This window comes from Schistocerca gregaria, chromosome 1 (assembly GCF_023897955.1).
Source record: "Schistocerca gregaria isolate iqSchGreg1 chromosome 1, iqSchGreg1.2, whole genome shotgun sequence".
Taxonomy (NCBI): Eukaryota; Metazoa; Arthropoda; class Insecta; order Orthoptera; family Acrididae; genus Schistocerca; species Schistocerca gregaria.
Window position 1 is genome coordinate 519815239 of NC_064920.1, and position 20422 is coordinate 519835660.

General features: G+C 39.0%; 1 protein-coding gene and 1 non-coding gene across 2 annotated transcripts in view; one reads left to right on the forward strand and one right to left on the reverse strand.

The window, feature by feature from the left end:
* Positions 1 to 20422, reverse strand: part of LOC126277674 (carboxypeptidase B-like) — a 318726-nt gene that overhangs the window by 23872 nt on the left and 274432 nt on the right. The window lies entirely within an intron of this gene.
* On the forward strand, positions 19734 to 19808 carry Trnal-caa (transfer RNA leucine (anticodon CAA)). Its single transcript has one exon. It is a non-coding gene; the product is annotated as a tRNA-Leu (tRNA).

The window sequence follows — 20422 nt, forward strand, 5'->3', positions numbered from 1 at the left end:
GTTCTGTCTTATCTATTGACTGAGTTTAAATCTATGATACACTATATAATTATGTTCTGTAATAGATTTGTTATATAGAATTTGATACATACATGCCATGAGACTAAATGAGCAGATCCTTTAGCAATTTTGAAATGGGAGAATGTATCACCTTATTAGTTCACTTTTTTTTTCATTGCATTTAACTCTATTAAAATTTCATATGCAAACACTTTTTAATCTCATCTGGTGTAAATCCTACATAATTGCTTTTTCAATATAAATAGGGAGACCATATGCCATGTGATGTGAAGCAGGTATTGAACAGCATATTTAGTGCATAAAACAATGTTTCATGATTTGATGTGAATGCTAGACAGAAAGTTACCTATCTGCTGGAGCATGTGATGAGAACTCTAGGCAGGGAACTGAAAGATGTGGTTGGATCCACTCCCCACACTGCTGTATGGCTGTAGCCTGCTGGTCCAGTCGACTTAGAAGAGATCATAGATTCTGGGTAATGTACTCAAAAATTTGCCAACTATGTCAGTGTTGTGACAGATTTGTAAATTGTTAGCCAAGACTGCCAAAAACAGTGTTATTATTTCAAGTAGGGGGACTGACTTCCCAATACATTATATAAGTTTGTTTTTTACCAATAGTAAATGAATCTTCTAGGCCTTTATGTATGTAGGTTAGTTTGTATGGGCTATTAGCAAATAATATGGAAGACATTTACTAGCACAGAAAATTTAACAAGATGTACACAAGTCTGCTTTCATTCACTGATTTTGGTCCTCAAGATAATCAATTATGTCATCATTCAAAGCTATTTTTCACTCTGTTTACCCTTATTTATCCTGAGTACTACAGTACTGTATCTGATTGGAACTTGGAGTGTGGGCAGACTCATAAAAAAAAAGTTGACTCGTTCCACATCCACAAGGATCTCCTCAGCATGGATCTATGAAACAAAAAGCTAATCTAATCTATCTAATCTAATCTCACCCACGGTAATTGCAGTTGTGTGTGTGTGTGTGTGTGTGTGTGTGTGTGTGTGTGTGTGTGTGTGTGTGTGTGTGTGTGCGTGCTCAGTGAGAGTGTTCAACTATTGATTGAGGCTACATGCTTCTTATAATTATTCTTTACATATGATTGAAGTTATTGATTTGATTATATTATTCACTTTGTTCTTTCAAAACATTTTTTTGTTGGTTTGTACCTGACGTGTTTCGGATTCATGGGTTGGTCCCCACATCATGAGCTTAGACTCTTAATTTTTTTTTCATTGTTTTATCCTTTCATGAGTCAACATATTCTTAAATACTCTGGTTTATGTGGCTGATTTATTTTGTGGTATATTCCCACTCATGATTAAAACTATTCTTCTGGTCTGTATCCATCGTCATGCGCTTTTTGAGTCGGCTCACTTGTTACACACTAAGGTCCTGACTGATTTTTCTCTTCTCTTTTGAAGATTTTTAGGGTGTGATTTTATGGATCAAAGCTTGTAATTTGTAATTCTACTAATTTACCTTGTCTCTGTATTTATTACTGTAGTTTAGATTGTAATGTTATAGTTCGACTTCGTATTATTTGTCTTGTGACAGGATGTTCCACAGACCTGAAAATCTGAATGCCATGTCCTGAGATATGTACAAATTATGACTTTCATAGTCGATATTTTTCTCATGTTTTCTGTAATATGTATCAGACTCTTGCATACACCTGTATTCTGTCTTTTGGCATCATTTTGTACACTGTTTCGCGAACATTACAGTCTGCCGCAAAATATTGTAAATGCATTGTCTTCGAAGTCTGTGAAAGGGATACTGTAAAAGGACACCCTCCTCTAGCATTATTTTTCATCAACAGAAATAGGCAACACCACAAAAATATTTAAAAAATTTTAAACTTAGCTGTTTTTCTAAAAGAACTGCATATAATTTTGTATATGATTTACTAAATTTCAGCCTAAAATGTGTAAAAAGAAATTATTTTATTTTTGTTGCTACAATTGATATATACTAACCCTGTATGTACAGTTAAAATTACTTTTCTTTTTGAAACATTTGAAATTACAAATATCTGGCACACTTATAATTCCTATTATTAATTTCACAATCAGACAATATTTATTATACTTACTTAAAATAATGACATAAATTGGTGGAAATTCTTTTGTCAAGAAAATTTGACTCTTTGGAGTATTGTTAATACCACAGAATGGATGAGTAGTGGGTACGCCCCTGATGTGATTGGATGTGTTTTTATGTTTAGCAATATAGAATTATATCAAAAAATGTGAAGCAATAAAAAATACAGAAATAGAAATTTCTTCTAAGGCAATTTTTTTCAAAAGTTATCACATCAGTTTGAACCATGAAAACCTATGACATCAAAAATTTCAGCCCCAAGAATCAACCTCTAGACATAAAGAACTGAAGCCAATAACGAGAAAAGAAGATAAGTAATAAAACTTTATTGTAAATCTTACTCGCCTTGAAGCTTATTAAAAGAGTTTGTTTTGAAGTCAGTGACTATCAACAAATGGGGGAGGGGTAGGTCACAACCTCTATCATGTTTATGTACTTCTACTACCACTTCAATGTGGGCTTGCATTGCTTATTTCATTCATTACTGCGCTGTCATCTGCTGGAGAACGTGAACCAAGATCTGTTGAGCAAACAATGGAGTACACTACCACACAAAACTGCAATGATATGTCATTTTGTTCCAAACTTTTTAACTATCAAAGATTATCTGCATTTTTCTGGACCTCTCTGTATACAGGGTGTACCTAAAGTTCAGGAACACTTTCAGTTATTTATTGCACAAGAACCAAACATTGTACAGATATTGTACATATCTCATTTTGAAGAGAAACCCTGAAAGTTTTTCTTTGTGTATACCACCACAGTGTAGTTTGGTAATTTGCCGATAGTCAGCACTAGTCACAAAAATGGCGAGTTCAGTTGCGGAGTGAGCTTTCTGTGTACTGGAGTTTGACAAAAACAAGTGTGCTACAGCTGTCAAATCTGGGGTACAATGCATCTCAAATGCAACCGGACTCTCCATTCATCTTTCAGCAGGATGGGGTTCCACCCCATTTTCATCATGAAGTTCGTGGGTACCTGAACATGGAGCTGCCTCATCAACAGATCAGCCTTGCTACACAAGGGGACAGCTGTTTCATGAAATAGTTTCCCTGATCACCAGATCCCCATATGACTTTTTTCTGTGGGGACTGCCTCTACCAAGAGATGTAGCAGAGCTCCAGGAGAGAATACAGGAAGTGCCTGCAACAGTCGATGATGCCTTGCTGGGACAGGTATGGCAAGAATTCGATTACCATATTGACATCTGGCAGGTCACTCATGGTTTGCATATTGCATGTTTGAAGGAGAAAAAAAACTGTACAATGTTTAGTTCTTGTGCCATAAAAAATTGAAAGTGTTCATGGACTTTATGCACACACTGTATATTCTGTACCATTCCAACACCACATGAAGGTACATTGGTTATCCATGTTGACAGCAAATTATAACAAATACTCACCGATCCAGTTACTACAGCTCAACAGTGTAGCCACTGTATAACCACTATGCTTCACAATTCACAAATTGTATGAGCAAAAGCATTGCAGGAGTGTACAGTGCAGTACCTCTGACCCTCTGAGTAAGAGTATTTTTTAAATGTGACAGTAACATCTACCAATTCATTGCATCAATACTTGTTGATAATGCTGAATATTGGTGTCCTATGACAGACCTATTGTGTGACTTTTCAGCCACCTGTGCCTTTGAAAGTGGTCTATTCCAACTTCTTAGTATCAGACCAATCATACCTACAGTCATTCTCTGTTAAAACTACTCTTCCGTGCTGCATGAACTAATTTTTTACCTAGTGTCAAAACAGCCACCCACTTAGATGAACAGTTTGCCTACACTATCAACATCTCCAGTGATGCTGCAAAATTTGTCATGCTCCTAAGTCTTCTGGGTGAACATGCAGCAGGATGAGTGACATCATTGTTGCATCACTGGTAAGCAAAAAAAATTCTATAATAAAATCAACAGGAGTTTCCAGGACTCCATAAGAAAAACTACAACAAGTGACCTACAGTGATCAATTAACAAAAAGAACCCCATCACATCTACAGCACCAATTAAGAATATTAATCAACTCGTAGTTGATGACCGATCATATGCTATGGATGTAGTAATTGCAAATGCATCTCGGCAGCCAACCTCGACAATTGCCAACTGTGACATTGTGGCCCTGGCTTGGGATAATGACCTTTGTTGAGCTGAGTCAACATAACAAATAGCTAGTAAACATGGCTCCAGGCTACCACACCAGATCTCTGCTGGTACCACGCATAGTTTAGTGGTACTGTACGGAACTACTGTTCACCCTGTGACCATCTGAAAGAGCTTGATAGGCACACCAGATCACAATTATTATTCAAGCTGCCTCATCTCAAGCAGTGGTGGATTGTCACACATATCACCAATGCAGGACAATAGCAGGCTCCATATCTGGACTGTCACAGACAGAAATACTTTTTAGCCAATTCTGACTCCAACGTAAGTGCAGAACCTCTGACCGTCCCCACCACAGCACACAGCAACAACGTCATACAGCTCCATGGAGCAAACAACTCTGCAATACTGTTTATGGCTCTAAACCATGCACAATGGACCTGGAGTTCAGTACATTAGTCACATAGAACTTTTTAATCATGGACGTCAGTCAACCAATACTCAGTGTCACTTTACTTCACCATGAACTCCTATTGTATCTCTTCAATGGTACTCTAATTCAGGGTGACACCAGTCATAAATTTATCTGTAACATCACCCGTGCCTTCCCAAACCTGCAGCACATACTCACCACATTGTCTCCAAGCAACAAGCAGCAATACACAGTGGCAGATGATCATCATCATCATCTACCTTCACTGCACCAGTCCACTAGCTAAAATCAACAAAACTGGTTTCTTTATTTTAAGACCTGTCCAGAGAAACTGTATCTCCAAAACGTGAGTGAAACTGTATTACTGTCATCCAAAATAATTGCAAAAAGCTCACCACAGCATGACATAACCTACAAAATCGTCAACTGACTTCAGTCATTAATGACAATTCCATGGCACAGGCACAAAACACTTCCAGATTGCTTACAATAGGCTCAGAGGAAGCACCAACATCATCAAAGCCTTCACATTTCAGCAAGTTTAGTAATGCACCTCTTGCTCAGAAGTTCCCCACTCTCGTCGCATGCTCCCAACCACCCATAAAACCTTCTTGAGTGTTACTCACCCAGTGTGCCATCACAAACAGAAAGTTACCCGAGACCCCCCCCCACCCCCATCCCCACCCGCCCTGCGAATGTCAGGCCCTCCAAGTCCGACACAGACTGCATTAGGTCACACCAGAAAAATTGTGTTTGGCCAAGATGGCAGGTAAATAGGCACACCTATGGATAGTTCATGGGCTTTGCCCGTTACACTAGCATCAAGGAGAGATGATACTTTATGTTTACATGGTGACTAAGAACTCTTAATGCACATACTACAATTGATGCTGAATATACGCAACTTCACTCTCACTATCTTGCAGGTGCTTTTGTCTTTAGTGTCCTGGATTGCAAAAAAGCTTATCGTCAGATACTTATGAGTGCAGAAAATGCACAAAAAACAGAAATCATCCCACCTGTTGGCTTATTTGAGTATCTTTTTTACACCATATGGCCTCAAAACTGCAGCCCAGATGTGGCAATGGTTTTTGGATAGAATCCTGTCCAAGCTAACCTTCTACTATGCTCATGTTGATGACATTCTCATTTTTTCCCAGAATAATAACACACCTGACTCTAACTACAAACAAGGTTTTGATGTACTTACTACAAATGGTGTCATAATGGTGAAATAAAAGGAGCTCCAACAACCTAAGATTATTTTTCTTGGTCACATTGTCAACGCCATTAACATCAGCTCTACACCACATGAACACAACTAATTTGGCAACTACCACCCCCATATGAATTATATAGTAGGTCCTCAAAGAGAAAAACACTAACATTAAACAGAAGCTGAAGTGGGCCACCAACATGAAGGTAGCCTTCAATCAGCTGAAAGGCTGTGTCACCCAGGCAACAAACCTGGCATACCTGCTTCCTCTTATGCAGTTAACCATGATGGTGGATGCAAGCAATTTCACAATTGGTGCAGTCCTCCAATAGGAAGTGGCAATTGTACAGCAACTCAGATTTTCTTCATAAAAACTGGCTCCTTCCCGTAGTTACCTGTCACTCTATGACCACTCTATGACCACAAAATCCTTGTGGTCTACGAGGAAATCTGTTTTATGATGGTGTGGAAAGTAGACCTCTCTAGTCATCTATGCAGATCACTGACCACTAGTTGACTCAGTTGTTAACCCATCAAAAGACTTGTGCTTCAGATGCTTCTGCCACATGGATTACATCACACAATTTACAACTGACAAATACCATCTGAAGAGCATGGACACTGCCATTGCTAGTTATCTGTCAAGAATCAGTGCAATCTATGCACAAGTTGATAGCAACAGTTATGCAGAAGCACAACAACAGGACAAACAGATCCAAGATCTTCTCAGTGATACAATTATGAATCTCAAAATGGAACATCACACAATAGTGAGCACAACAAGACAGATATTGTGTAATGTTTCAGAAAATTGAATTCATTCCTTAGTACATCAGCTGTTTCAGAAGATCTTCTTTGACATGCTGCAAAGTTGTTGCATCCAGTCATTTACTATTGGCATGACATTTTATAGATTGCTTTGTATGCCCAAACATCAAGAAAGACTGCAGGTAGTTGACACACATATGCGTACCATGTCAAAAAAGCATACTGGGGTGCCAAGTACACCCACCTCTCAGACCATTTACAATAATGAAAGGACAGTTCCAGCAAGTGCACCTTGATATGGTGGGAGTAGAATCTGAGGGTTATTTATACATCCTCTCAATCATCAACTATGAAATGTGGTGGGTGGAAGTTACCCTTCTATGAGACATGTCAGCAGAATCAACAGCCAGACCCCTCACAGACACATGGATTTCCCAATATGGGTGCCCTGTGTCTGTAACCACCAACCGAGGTTGACAATTTAAACATATGTGGCACCCACTATTATTGAACTATCGCTTACCACCTGAAAAACAATGGACTTCTAGAATGGTGGCATCAGACATTAAAAACAACTGGTACGTGCCATGGTGGACACTGGACAGAAACATTGCTTTGAGTGCCCAAAGGCGTTGCACTGTTTCTGAAAAGGACTTCTGTGCTTTCTTCAGTGAAATTATGTATGGTGAGCTACTTGCCCTTCCTGCCAACATTTTGCTACTGGTGCTGTTGGTGGTAACCAACCAACTTCCCACTCTTGCTACCAGGATAAAAGAACACATTGCTTGGCTTAAGATGCCACTTTCACAATCTCACAGAATCCCTAATGTTTTCATTCAGAAGGCACTTGTGGACAGCACTCACGTCATGCTTCATGATGATATAATTCAGCCCTCATTACAGTCTACTCATACAGGTCTGCACTAGGTTCTAAAACTCGGGACATGTATAGTCAAAATTCTCCTGAATGGAAGATCCAGGGCAGTATCTGTAAACCATCTGAAACCTATGTGGGTACTTCAGAACAATCCATCCACCAATGACACATCAACCTCCACCAATCACTATCCCAACCTGACTGGACACACTGTATCTGACACCAATTATAGTTGACACCAAAGACATTTGAGCCCATGACCTGAGGACAACTGCTTGACAAGTTCCTGGCCATTGGAGGTCAACATCCTGCATGTGAGACACTGGGAATGGTTTCATTAATCAGCTCATGGCACATCGCTCGTACCCATAACATCACAAAGTTGCCAATCACACAGTCATCACTTTCCCCCACTGCTCCACACTACAGGTGTGGGGAGGAGGACAATGTTAGGATCCTATACTGTGCAATCACACTGACGATTGATCCTGCTTCAAAACAGATGATATTTGATGTTGACTGTGCAGTGACAGTGTACTCTATGGTTCCGAGTTGAACAGACATGCTTTCTCACTACGTACCAGTCAAGTATAATAAAGTGTTATTTCCATAGTGTATTGTGTAGTATATTCTGCACCACACCTTCACCATACAAATTTACACTTGCAAAATAATGCACATTGTTTACAAACTAACACTGCATCCACTGTACAATTTTCTATATGGGTACAGTGGAGACTCAATAGGAATAACTGTTGTCTTAATTCATTCATGTAACAAAAAATCACAATAACTGAATGTATGAAGAAAAGTGATTTTTGCATTATTAACCCTGGAAACATAATCTGCTTTGCTGTGTTATGTTTATCATTTAGATACATTGCCATATGGTTAACTTTCTAGGGTTAGTACATCACTTTAGGTGTTTGTTCAAAACAAAAAATACAACTCATTAAAATCAATGATTGTTAAGAGATTAGACACATTTTTGTACGTATGTATGTATTTCCTTAAAATTACTAAAATACTGCAGCATTAATCATGAAATACCTAACAAGTCACATAGGACTGACCGTAATTTAATTTTGTTTGAATTACTTCACGACTGATATTTAACATCTAAAATATCTTCTCTTCAATGCTACTACATCACAAATCTTTTTTAACTATAGTAACCTCAAGATATCACACTCTGTTTGTGTTTCAAACCATTTTAAACTAGTTTCCAGGTCTTGAAATGCTTTCTCATGATAAAGTTATACACCATTTTCTGTATGTACATTTTCTCCTGTTTCATCTTACTGCATTTCCTGCTGTACCACATGTTCATAACACACATGGACTAGAGTACAAATATAATTGCTTGTGGCTGACAATTCAGATAATCATGAATCTGTATGACTGAGGTCCATGTAATCGAGTCTCCACTGTATGACAACTAATATACTGGCTGCATGCAGGAACAGGCAGAGAAGAATCGTCTTGCTAATCATGCTCTACAGCATGACTCAAGGGACCTTAGTGCTTCTCACACCACACAGGCTTTATAGATTCTCCCACTCAATACTAGTTTCGCTGAGCTCAAGGTATGGAAACTTGCTCTCCAACACATGCTTATATTGTGACACCCTCTGTTAATACATCCTCCTCTCTTTTTCATTATACTTTTTATAATATGACCTTTTTTCTGTCCTTAGTCTCAATTGAACTATTGATTTCTGTTTCTCTATTCTATGTTTACTCTTCATTCTGGAGAGAGGCAAGCAAAGTGCTTCCTGATGTATGATCTCTGACATACTCTCTCTCTCTAATGCTTCCTTCTATATCTTTGTTTGCTTTTGTTCTCACTAAAAGTTTGTCTCTCTCATACCATGGATGAGTGACCTGTCCTTCCCTTTTAATCTTCCCCATTCCATCCTTCTCTCCTTACCAAAGAATAAACTAAAAGTTCCAAAAGTTAGGTAACATGCTCATTTACTTTTGTATGTGTCTGTCAGCAGTACTAGGTAAGCAGCGGCCAGTGCTATTCTCTCATAATTTATAAGCCTTTTTTTGCTGAGTTATCCTATGATCCAACTTCTGGTTTGAATCAGACTGATCACCAGTAATTCTAAAAAGAACTTGTAAAAATATTTGTTAATATCTTGTACATAATTTTTGTTAATGATGTTAAAATAACTTTTTTTACTTGTTTTATTATAAAACAGCAGGTTCCTTAGCAGTATTCTGTTTTGGATTCATTAAATTTTGATATTGATCCCATGAGTAATCTGTAGATTATATGATTCCATGGAATTGGAATGTGACAATCTTTCTTTTGACATTTGACTCCTATTTTGGTAGCTTTCAAGCTACTTTACATTTTTTTCATGAGTTCTGTCTGTTGTCATTTTTTATGCTTTCATTCCTTGATTTCAGTTATGTAATGTTCCCTCCTTACTGTGATTCTGTTCTGATGTACTTAGTCGTGGTGTTAGCTTTCAAGAAACAGGAGCATTAAAATCCTCACATTATTTAGGAGAGGCAAATACTAGTTTGTTGTTCTTGTGCCTTAGAATGAGGGTTCCACTTGATGTTTCTTACATTGTCTGAGACAGAATTCTTTACATTACTGTCCACAGTTCTAAGAATTAATTGGTTAATTCATTAGCATCTGTAAAGTCTGCAATTAGTGCCTGCCAGTTTGTTATACATAATTTGCTTTCAAATTTGTTTATCATTAATCTGTCAAATTACTCTTCCCTGTTCAGCAGGGAAGCTTCTGTTTAATTACTTAGAGGATGACTAAAGCATTGCTTCATGGTAAGATATTTTACATTAATTATACCAATTATCTCATCTCTTCTTTTTCTTTGTCCCACATCTACACAGTGCCTGTATAGTTACTATGAATTTGCTATGGTTAGTTTAAGGAGTGGCCAGATGCCCTACTTGTCAGCACCTCATTACCCACTGGGAAGGAATGTACCCTAAGTGCCTGTGTGCATGTTACGGTCTCAATGCCCATATAGTACTAGAGACAGAAAGTTGGCTGAAACCAGACGTAAACAGTAATGAAATCCTAAACTCAGATTGGAATGTATACCACAGAGACAGGCTGGACAGTGAAGGGGGAGGCGTGTTTATAGCGATAAGAAGTGCAATAGTATCGACGGAAATTCACAGAGATCCGAATTGTGAAATGATTTGGGTGAAGGTCACGGTTAAAGCAGGCTCAGATATGGTAATTGGATGTCTCTATAGGCCCCCGGGCTCAGCAGCTGTTGTGGCTGAGCACCTGAAGAATAATTTGGAAAATATTTCGAGTAGATTTCCCCACCATGTTATAGTTCTGAGTAGAGATTTTAATTTACCAGATATGGACTGGGAGACTCAAAGGTTCATAACGGGTGGCAGGGAAAAAGAAATCCAGTGAAATTTTTTTAAGTGCTTTATCTGAAAACTACCTTGAGCAGTTAAACAGAGAACCGACTCATGGTGATAACATATTAGACCTTCTGGTAACAAACAGACCCGAACTATTTGAATCAGTTAATGCAGAACAGGGAATCAGCGATCATAAAGCGGTTACTGCATCGATGATTTCAGCCATAAATAGAAATATTAAAAAAGGTAGGAAGATTTTTCTGTTTAGCAAAAGTGACAAAAAGGAGATTTCAGAGTACTTGATGGCTCAACACAAAAGTTTTGTCTCAAGTACAGATAGAGTTGAGGATCAGTGGACAAAGTTCAAAACCATCATACAATATGAGTTAGATGAGTATGTGCCAAGCAAGATTGTAAGAGATGGAAAAGAGCCACTGTGGTACAACAACCAAGTTAGAAAACTGCTGCGGAAGCAAAGGGAACTTCACAGCAAACATAAACATAGCCAAAGCCTTGCAGAAAAACAAAAATTACACGAAGCGAAATGTAGTGTGAGGAGGGCTATGCGAGAGGTGTTCAATGAATTCGAAATTAAAGTTCTATGTACTGACTTGGCAGAAACCCCTAAGAAATTTTGGTCCTACGTCAAAGTGGTCAGTGGATCAAAACAAAATGTGCAGACACTCTGTGACCAAAATGGTACTGAAACAGAGGATGGCAGACTAAAGGCCAAAATACTATATGTCTTCTTCCAAAGCTGTTTCACAGAGGAAGACTGCACTGTAGTTCCTTCTCTAGATTGTTGCACAGATGACAAAATGGTAGATATCGAAATAGATGACAAAGGGATAGAGAAACAATTAAAATCGCTCAAAAGAGGTAAGGCCGCTGGACCTGATGGGATACAAGTTCAATTTTACACAGAGTATGTGAAGGAACTTGCCCCCCTTCTTGCAGCGGTGTACCGTAGGTCTCTACAAGAGCGAAGTATTCCAAAGGATTGGAAAAGGGCACAGGTCATTCCCGTTTTCAAGAAGGGACGTCGAACAGATGTACAGAACTATAGACCTATATCTCTAACGTCGATCAGTTGTAGAATTTTGGAACACATATTGTGTTCGAGTATAATGACTTTTCTGGAGACTAGGAATCTACTCTGTAGGAATCAGCATGGGTTTCGAAAAAGACGGTCATGTGAAACCCAGCTCGCGCTATTCGTCCACGAGACTCAGAGGGCCATAGACACAGGTAGATGCCGTGTTCCTTGACTTCTGCAAGGCACTTGACACAGTTTCCCACAGTCATTTAATGAACAAAGTAAGAGCATACGAACTATCAGACCAATTCTGTGATTTGATTGAGGATTTCCTAGATAACAGAACGCAGCATGTCATTCTCAATGGTGAGAAGTCTTCCGAAGTAAAAGCGATTTCAGGTGTTCCGCAGGGGAGTATCATAGGACCATTGCTATTCACAATATACATAAATGACCTGGTGGATGACATCAGAAGTTCACTGAGGCTTTTTGCAGATGATGGTGTGGTGTATCGAGAGGTTGCAACAATAAAAAATTGTACTGAAATGCAGGAGGATCTGCAGCGAATTGACGCATGGTGCAGGGAATGGCAATTGAATCTCAATGTAGACAAGTGTAATGTGCTGCGAATACATAGAAAGATAGATCCTTTATCATTTAGCTACAAAATAACAGGTCAGCAACTGGAAGTAGTTAATTCCATAAATTATCTGGGAGTATGCAATAGGAGTGATTTAAAATGGAATGATCATATAAAGTTGATTGTCAGTAAAGCAGATGCCAGACAGAGATTCATTTTAAGAATCCTAAGTAATTGCAATCCGAAAACAAAGGCAGTAGGTTACAGTACGCTTGTTCGCCCACTGGTTGAATACTGCTCAACAGTGTGGGATCCGCACCAGATAGGGTTCATAGAAGAGGTAGAGAAGATCCAACGGAGAGCAGCGCGCTTCGTTACAGGATCATTTAGTAATTGCAAAAGCATTACGGAGATGATAAATAAACTCCAGTGGAAGACTTTGCAGGAGAGACGCTCAGTAGCTCAGTAAGGTCTTTTGTTAAAGTTTCGAGAACATACCTTCACCGAAGAGTCAAGCAGTATATTGCTCCCTCCTACGTATATCTCGCGAAGAGACCATGAGGATAAAATCAGAAATATTAGCGCCCACACAGAAGCATACCGACAATCCTTCTTTCCACGAACAATACGAGAGTGGAATAGAAGGGAGAACCGATAGAGGTACTCAGGGTACCCTCCGCCACACCCCGTCAGGTGGCTTGAGGAGTATGGATGTAGATGTAGATGTGTGAGAGAGTGAATGTTTTCTAAATTGTGTAACTGAGGTGGTATTTGGGTAACAGCCCAGTATTCACCTAGCAAAATGTGTGAAACCCACTTAAGATCACATCCAGGCTGGCCAGCACACCAATCCTTGTCATTAAACCACCACGTGAATTGATACAGGCCCTGTGCACTTCTCTGTCCTGGAAGTGTCACATTCAGGGACATGACTATTCTGACCGTCCCCAACCTGTTGTAGCCAAAAGTTGCTTTATTAATTATGAAGTGAGTTGATAGGTTGGACAGCTGATGAGTTAGCATGATGAGTTAGTGACACAATGCAGAGAGAGGTAGCAACAGTAGAATTTGAATAAACAGTTTTACTTTATAATACTCATCTTTTATTCTTCTCCTTTGTTGTAAGTTGTAGGTTCATAGCGCATTCTGAAATTCAACTTTGTATATTGGTCTAGAGAATTCTTGGCTTTTTTTTTTGTTTAAAAATATGAACATTGGTGGACTTCCTTTCAATCATCTCACTTCACAATACAGATCAACAACAACAACCACGATAATACAATGCACATAACTTGTACTCCATCCTCCTAATTCCAACTTGTACTACAAACTGCCCAGTGACAAAGGTTTACCTCTAACAACAGGTAGAAAAGAAAATAACGTCATCATATATTTGTATTTCTTTGTTCATCCTGTAAATCAAGATTAAATACATAGTTTGTATGAACAATGTAGGATAAGTCAGGTTTCATATAGAGCACACCAGTTTATACATACTGTGATTTACAAAACAACAGTTGATACATGTTGAATATTGGTAATATAATTATTATAACAATAAGATGATTGAAATAATCGTATGGTTAAGAATAATTATGTGATCAACTACACTATATTTTCTTGGCACTCCAAAAAATCAGAAACAGAACAGAAGCAGTGGTAAAGCACATACTTTTTCAGTTTCACTTTAAATTTAGGTAAATTTTGTATCTGTTTCAGAAAGGATGGCACGTGATTATACAACATAGCGCCAACAAGGGTCTGTACTTACTGAATTGACATGCAGATAATGCTTCTGTCTAGTATCATGAGAGTGAAAATCGCATTTATGTTTGAAGGTATTTTCTTCTTTTAGTATGCTTACTTCTATGAACATTAGTACTTCATAAACATATAAAAAAGGAAGACTGTATACTGAGACTCTTAAATGTTAGTCTACATGAGTTTCTGTATTTAGTGTGGCGTACTATTCTAACAATCCTTTTTTGTAGATTAAATGTTTTTTCTGCTGTTTATGAAGTTCCCTCAAAATATAATTCCATACATCAGTAGTGAATGGATACTTCTGTTGTAGATTCTGACCACTGGTGCACAACTTGTATTTTGTGAGAGGATTCTTACTGTGTATGTATTTTTTATTTTATTTTTTTACATTATTTTTTTTATTTATTTATTTTTTATTTTTTACATTACATTTTATTTACATTATTCACGTGTGTCTTGTACTTCATTTTATCCTGGGTATGTATATCTAAAAAAATTTCTGGCACTGTTAAAAATTGGTGTTGCTAGGTGGAGTTTCTGTGAAGTGTGCAATACTGACTAACACAGATTTTTCAGAATATACACTCCTGGAAATGGAAAAAAGAACACATTGACACCGGTGTGTCAGACCCACCATACTTGCTACGGACACTCCGAGAGGGCTGTACAAGCAATGATCACACGCACGGCACAGCGGACACACCAGGAACCGCGGTGTTGGCCGTCGAATGGCGCTAGCTGCGCAGCATTTGTGCACCGCCGCCGTCAGTGTCAGCCAGTTTGCCGTGGCATACTGAGCTCCATCGCAGTCTTTAACACTGGTAGCATGCCGCGACAGCGTGGACGTGAACCGTATGTGCAGTTGACGGACTTTGAGCGAGGGCGTATAGTGGGCATGCGGGAGGCCGGGTGGACGTACCGCCGAATTGCTCAACACGTGGGACGTGAGGTCTCCACAGTACATCGATGTTGTCGCCAGTGGTCAGCGGAAGGTGCACGTGCCCGTCGACTTGGGACTGGACCGCAGCGACGCACGGATGCACGCCAAGACCGTAGGATCCTACGCAGTGCCGTAGGGGACCGAACCGCCACTTCCCAGCAAATTAGGGACACTGTTGCTCCTGGGGTATCCGCGAGGACCATTCGTAACCGTCTCCATGAAGCTGGGCTACGGTCCCGCACACCGTTAGGCCGTCTTCCGCTCACGCCCCAACATCGTGCAGCCCGCCTCCAGTGGTGTCGCAACAGGCGTGAATGGAGGGACGAATCGAGATGTGTCGTCTTCAGCGATGAGAGTCGCTTCTGCCTTGGTGCCAATAATGGTCGTATGCGTGTTTGGCGCCGTGCAGGTGAGCGCCACAACGAGGACTGCATACGATCGAGGCACACAGGGCCAACACCCGGCATCATGGTTTGGGGAGCGATCTCCTACACTGGCCGTACACCTCTGGTGATCATCGAGGGGACATTGAATAGTGCACGGTACATCTAAACCGTCATCGAACCCATCGTTCTACCATTCCTATACCGGCAAGGGAACTTGCTGTTCCAACAGGACAATGCACGTCCGCATGTATCCCGTGCCACCCAACGTGCTCTAGAAGGTGTAAGTCAACTACCCTGGCCAGCAAGATCTCCGGATCTGTCCCCCATTGAGCATGTTTGGGACTGGATGAAGTGTCGTCTCACGCGGTCTGCACGTCCAGCACGAACGCTGGTCCAACTGAGGCGCCAGGTGGAAATGGCATGGCAAGCCGTTCCACAGGACTACATCCAGCATCTCTACGATCGTCTCCATGGGAGAATAGCAGCCTGCATTGCTGCAAAAGGTGGATATACACTGTACTAGTGCCAACATTGTGCATGCTCTGTTGCCTGTGTCTATGTGTGCCTGTGGTTCTGTCAGTGTGATCATGTGATGTATCTGACCCCAGGAATGTGACAATAAAGTTTCCCCTTCCTGGGACAATGAATTCACGGTGTTCTTATTTCAATTTCCAGGAGTGTATTATTAGCTTATTTGTATTTAACCATGGTGTTGAGTCTAGTATTACACCTGCAGTTGTTTTTTGTAGGCTTTCTTCATCACATGACTAAATTACAATGTATAAAGGTACCATTGCCCCTTTAGTTAATTTTTCTGGTACATCAATAACATAGAGAACGAAAAAAAAATGGGCCCAAGGACTGACCCCTGTGGGACTCCGTATGTCGGATTTTGTGTGTGTGTGTGTGTGTGTGTGTGTGTGTATGTGAAGTACTACAAAAATTAGAAATTAGAAATTTTGTGCGTATTTATATCTTACTATTTTACTTGTGTGATCTGTGGTGATCTGTTGATGATCATTCAGGTAAGAGTGGATCCACCTGTTTGGTAGGTCCCGTATTCCATAATTTCTTTGCTTCTGCAACAGGATGTCATGATCAACTACGTGGAAAGCTTTACTAAGGTCAAGGAATATGCCAGAAAAAATGTTGCTTGTTATCTATGGCAGTTAGAATTTCATTTATGAAGGTAAATAGCTGACTGTTTTCATCTTCCAGTTCTGAATCCAAGTTGTGAATCACTTAATATCATTTCCTTATTTAGGAAGGACATTAGTCTCCTAAGAAACAGTTTTTCAAGAATCTTGCCAAAGCATAACAACAGTGATGCAGCCATATAGTTTGCATCCTCATATTTGTCTTCTCTGTTGTACAGTGATGTTACTTTTGCCATTTTCAGATTTGTCCAGAATATACCACCCATGAATGATGAGTTGAAAACTTCTACAAGGGCTGGAACTTAAATAGTGGCAACTATTTATTCACAACCAATACAAAAGAGTTACATGTTTGCACCTGTTACTGTCCTTCAAAGTAGTCACCAGCACTTTGTAGAACCTGTTGCCAGCGATGTGGAAGGCATAGTATACTGTTAGCAGAGCAGGGTCTGTTAATGGTGTACTATGCCTTTCACATCACTGACAATGGATTGTACACAATGCTGGTGACTGCTTTGAAGGACAGTAACAGGTTCAAACATGTAACTCTTTTGTATCAGTTGTGAATAAATAGTTGCCACTATTTAAGTTCCAGCCCTCATATTTATGGTTCTATGATAAATACGGCATCTGCTTTGATGATAATATCTGGTGTTTTATCAACACCTGCTTAATATTTATTGTGTACCCCATTTACAATCATAAATAATTCATCGGGTGTTATAGGAGACAAAATTAGAGTTCTTCAATAAATATTTACATCTGAATGTAGTGTACTGTTATCTGTCTTTGAGCTCTAATGTTTAGTAATCTGGTGTTGTGTTATATTTGAAAAGTAACTGTTAAATTTATTATTCAGTTCTGTTGGGTTGGTTATTTTATTGCTGTTTTTATGAAGCTCTATTTATGCAGAGTCATCTTTGAATTTCTAAAATAAAGTACAAATAATTGTTAACACTACTTATTGTTTTAAGAAGTATGTAATCATCATTGTTAAGTGTTTCTATAAGTTGACATTTATACACTATTCTATAGCTCCCTGATAATGGATCTATGAGTTTTGAGCCTTCAAATTGGTTATTAGTCATTTCATATGATCTCAGGTCAATTAGTACATTTATCTCCCCATAACCAGTTTTATTACACTATGCAGGCAGGTTACCAAATTCTCTCTTGTTTAATATGTTATGTCACTCAGGTATGCAGGAAGTCTGATGAGCTTATCGTTTATGAAATATAAATTGAGAGATCTAAGCAAGCAAAGTGAGCAGTTAACTGTTCTACATTCATTCTTAATACCTGTATTTATTTCACCAGATATAAATATCATTTGACAAGGAGTAGGATAGACAGTTTATTCAGAGTCCTCTCTGTAGCTTGGAGGGTAGTATGTTGACAGAGCTATAATTTCTTCTGTTAGCAGAAGAACTGCTGAAATGACAAAATCAGATTAGCTATATCTTATACTTGTTGCTTATATCTAGGTCTTCGTTTTTAAATTTTTATTTTTGATAACACATGTACCACCATATTTTGCACTTTCTCTGCAGGCTACAAAATAACATCTACAATAGGATCATGCCTAGTAAAGCACTGTGGTGTTCAGACATGAGTTGATGACAGCTTCAACTTTCATGATGTTGCTAATCCATATCCGTTTAGTATACTCAATTTTAGTTCATTTACAGACAGCTGGTATCCATTTACCAATGGCAAACTATTGGTTAAGTGTTCCAAACAGTTTATTACCTGTTCCTTCGGATGGCCACACACTTATATTTATCGTTTCATACACAAGTGATCGTATTTCACAATTATACATGCAGACTGTTCTACAGGTCACATTTAAAGTACAGCTCTAAGGACACTTCCAGTATATCACAAACAGGATGTTATATTTCATAGAGGGATCAATTCCAGCACAGTTAAAATGAAATCTAATATCACATTTCCATGCATAAAATGCCACTTTTTACTGTTTTCATTTATGAATTAGAGTTTTCACTGTTTGCAGAGCAATGACTAAGAAAAGTATGTTGGAATCATGCCACCCTATCAAGATGTCAGTTTTCTTCCAGAACTGATAGATATCTCTTGTTTACTCTCTCTCTCTATTGACACCCTATACTTACACTTTAAAGATTCAATTCCATTTAATAACTTTCAGATTATTATGAGTTTGCAGTGTGCAGTTTTACACCATGCCTTTCTCACAGCATTTCTGACAAAACCATATTTTTGTTTGGTCCTACAACTACAATGGTACACAATACTTTCAGAAACATGATTTTTACAACAGCAGCTGTTTACCTCTACCAACACAGACATTCCACTCAGAAGATCATGAGATCATGTGGTTGCTACAGCTACAGTTTCTCAAATGATTCTTAATTATAGCAGTGGAGCTGCAACACAAAATTTAGACATCTAACCATCTTGATTCAGACATTACACATGTGGCTGACAGTAGGTGAATCCAAAACCAGTGTAAAGACTTTAAAACCTTTTATTAAAACTAAAAAAATCTCTTTTATTTACATTTACTTAAGGTACATGTCCGTAGAAGTGATCCACAAAAGTACCTTGCTCAGAATTTGACTCAGTTCCACATCACTTATTGTCAAAACTACAATTTTAAGGAGTATCAAGCAAAATTTGTGACCAGATTGAACATATTTTTGTAGGGAGAATGTAGCAAGTTTTCTTGGATAGACAGTCACTGTTAGATGTAGAAGTAGCTTCAGGTGTATTCCTGCCAGGAAGTTTCATATCAGTGCACACTCCACTGCAGAGTGAAAATCTCATTCTGGAAACATCCCCCAGGCTATGGCTAAGCCATGTCTCTGCAGTATCCTTTCTTTCAGGAGTGCTAGTTCTGCAAGTTTCGCAGAAGAGCTTCTGTAAAGTTTGGAAGGTAGGAGACGGATACTGGCAGAAGTAAAGCTGTGAGTACCAGCCGTGAGTCGTGCTTCGGTAGCTCAGTTGGTAGAGCACTTGCCCGCAAAAGGCAAAGGTCCCGAGTTCGAGTCTCGGTCGGGCACACAGTTTTAATCTGCCAGGAAGTTTCATATCGACGCACACTCCGCTGCAGAGTGAAAATCTCATTCTGGAAACAGGAAGAATGGTTGTAGGTTTGTCTGACTCATTAGTGTGTCAAAGGGATAATAAAGAAACTGAACTGACAGACTCTTGAAGATAGATGTAAACTGTCCCAGAAGGATTTGAAAATTTTCAAGAACAAGCTTTAAATAATGAGTCTAGGAATATACTACAACATCCAATACAGGGTGTCCCATTTATCTTGGCCACCCTAAATAATTGTTTGCCCAGATGCAAATTACAAAATTTTTCAAGCAAATGTTCTTTAGCCATCAGGGGGACATCAATGAGCATGATTGCCTTCATTGTAGCTTTGTTTTATACAAAGATACAAACAGTGGTATGACTTTTTTTAATGGCACCCTGTATTTTTTATTCAGTAATTCATTTCCTCTCCTAAAGACCTATTCAAAAATGTATAACAGTGCACCATTAACTGAAACACAATGCTATTAATTACATAACACAATTGTGACTTTGAGCCCCGGATCACTAACTCGTCTACTAGCTGGAAACCAAATAAATACATTACACAAAATTTACTTTGACTGTCCGG